The 2,500-nt window shown below is 37.0% G+C and overlaps 1 protein-coding gene across 1 annotated transcript in view; it reads left to right on the top strand.

The window, feature by feature from the left end:
- Nucleotides 1–2,500, top strand: part of LOC307037695 (plexin A3-like) — a gene marked incomplete at both ends in the record, with an annotated part of 44,926 nt that overhangs the window by 1,705 nt on the left and 40,721 nt on the right. The gene's annotated exons all lie outside the window — the stretch shown is intronic.

Genomic DNA, 2,500 nt, shown 5'->3' with positions numbered 1-2,500 from the left:
ATTCAGATATTATTTGCATGTCATTCAGATATTTTCAGTGTTTTAGGAATGATGTCATTAAACAGCTGTTTGAGTTCAGCCGGGCGTCATTATATATATTTATTAGTAATAGTTATGAGTGTGTGTGATGTACCATGCAGTGCAGCAGCTTTGTGATCATCCTCACTGTAGTTTCAGTGACAGGTGGACACACACACACACACACACACACACACACACACACACACACACACACACACACACACACACACACACACACACACACACACACACACACACACACACACACACACACACACACACACACATACAGATGAGTCGTCAGTGTGTTTCTCTGCAGTGTTACATAAACATACATTTACACGAGGCCTCAGCAGCCAATCAGAGCGCGGCCTGGTTCCCTTAGAGTGAATCATCACAGTGCAGATCAGATAGAAACATATAGACGGTCCTGTATATAAAGATACACTAGAGATCTGTCAGTGGCAAAATAAATATGTTTTATTATATAACACTTTATTAGTGTGCAATTTCATGATACGAGTGTATAGCAGGCTGCAGATATTATGCTTAACACTGGACTGATTTGTAATAAATATTGTCCAGGTTAGTCATTTAAGCACAACAATATGGGACAATTAAGCTAAAAAACGTTTTAAAAAAGAACCCTTAAATATTGAAGCTGAAAATGTAATATGGTAAAAGGCAGAATGGTACATTTTCTTTAAATAAATGGACCTAGGTTTCAATATTCAATTAAATATTGATGGTAAATATTACACATAATAGGATAATGTTATAAAAACAACCTCTTCAATATTTTTATTTTATTTATTGTGTATGCTTTTTTAAAGTTGTACACCTCCTATAACTCAAATTAGTTATTTAATTGCATAGAAAAGGCAAATTTCACTGTAAAGACACATTTAGCCTTTTCGTGTTTCATAGATATGGAATTAGTGTCCTTATTTTTTTTATCATTTTGGCCCTGATAAACATGTTAATTATAAACTATATACATATATGATATTGTTATTAATAACATGTTTTAGTATGATTACTTTATTCAATTCCCTTACAAAGTAAACATCATTTTTTTTTATAAATATGATACCTTTCATGTAAAATGACCCAATAAATCATTGCTTTTACCCAATGAAATACGTGTTATATGTGTATTGAAGCTTTTAGCAGATGTATTCCATATTATATATGTATTGTATTCTGCAGAGTGTAATCAATGCATCTCTGCAGTGAACTCACAGTATGACTGAGAGAGACTGCATGAGAACCAAAACTGCAGAATCAGCTGTTTTCTGAATGAAGTCTGGCACAGAGTTACAGCGTCACTGTTCCTTTAAAGAAAAGCCCCGATAACGAGGTGTGTGTGTGTGTGTGTGTGTGTGTGTGTGTGTGTGTGTGTGTGTGTGTGTGTGTGTGTGTGTGTGTGTGTGTGTGTGTGTGTGTGTGTGTGTGTGTGTGTGTGTGTGTGTGTGTGTGTGTGTGTGTGTGTGTGTGTGTGTGTGTGTGTGTGTGTGTGTGTGTGTGTGTGTGTGTGTGTGTGTGTGTGTGTGTGTGTGTGTGTGTGTGTCAATGAGACAATGAATGTATTCATGTGAACGTCTGAATAAGACAGAGATAGACAGTGTCCACTGTGTTTGCTGTCTTCCTGCTGCAGTGACCTCTGGGTAAAATATACTACATACACACACACACACACACACACACTGACACAGAGACAGAGACAGACTCACACACTGACTAACTGTCTGTAAAATCAAGACTAATGTGTTACACACAGGCCTCGGGCTGTCTACTGTCAGCGGGAAACCACCAAACCACACTAGATAACACACACACACACACACACACACACACACACACACACACACACACACACACACACACACACACACACACACACACACACACACACACACACACACACACACACACACACACACACACACACAATATGTAATGTGGGAATGATATCTCTGATGTCTTGCATTATTATTAAACAACCAGAAAATCAATGTTAACTGACTACATATATTTACCTCAATAACAATAAAGTGACAATCAATTAAAGGTTGAGGAATATATATGTATATTTACTTTAAAGCATACATCTGGTCAAATGAGTCAAACCGGCAATAAGTGCATCTACAAAACAGGTATTATTGGTGTTATGTATCTTCTTCCTGTTAGCCATAGAGCGCCATTGTTGTGCAAAACTAATAAAAACACCACAATGCTAGAAACACTCACCACATGTGGATTTATTGCAGCTGGACATAGCCGTTAACAAACGCACCGTTTCCTCACTTTGTTAGAAAAATACTAAAATGACCAGACATATTGACTTTGGTGTAAAATAAGACTGATCCTCTGAACTCTTAAAGTCTCTCTTGTTGCCTTTTAGTTTTGTGAGGAATCAAAAATGTGTCACTTTTAATGTCCGTCGCTTTTTGATAAACAACATGTCCTCTTTCTAGAC

Source organism: Notothenia rossii, assembly GCF_949606895.1.
Source record: "Notothenia rossii genome assembly, chromosome: 4".
NCBI classification, from domain to species: domain Eukaryota; kingdom Metazoa; phylum Chordata; class Actinopteri; order Perciformes; family Nototheniidae; genus Notothenia; species Notothenia rossii.
Note: the sequence above shows the minus strand (reverse complement) of the source record. Positions and strands in the feature narration are given on the sequence as shown.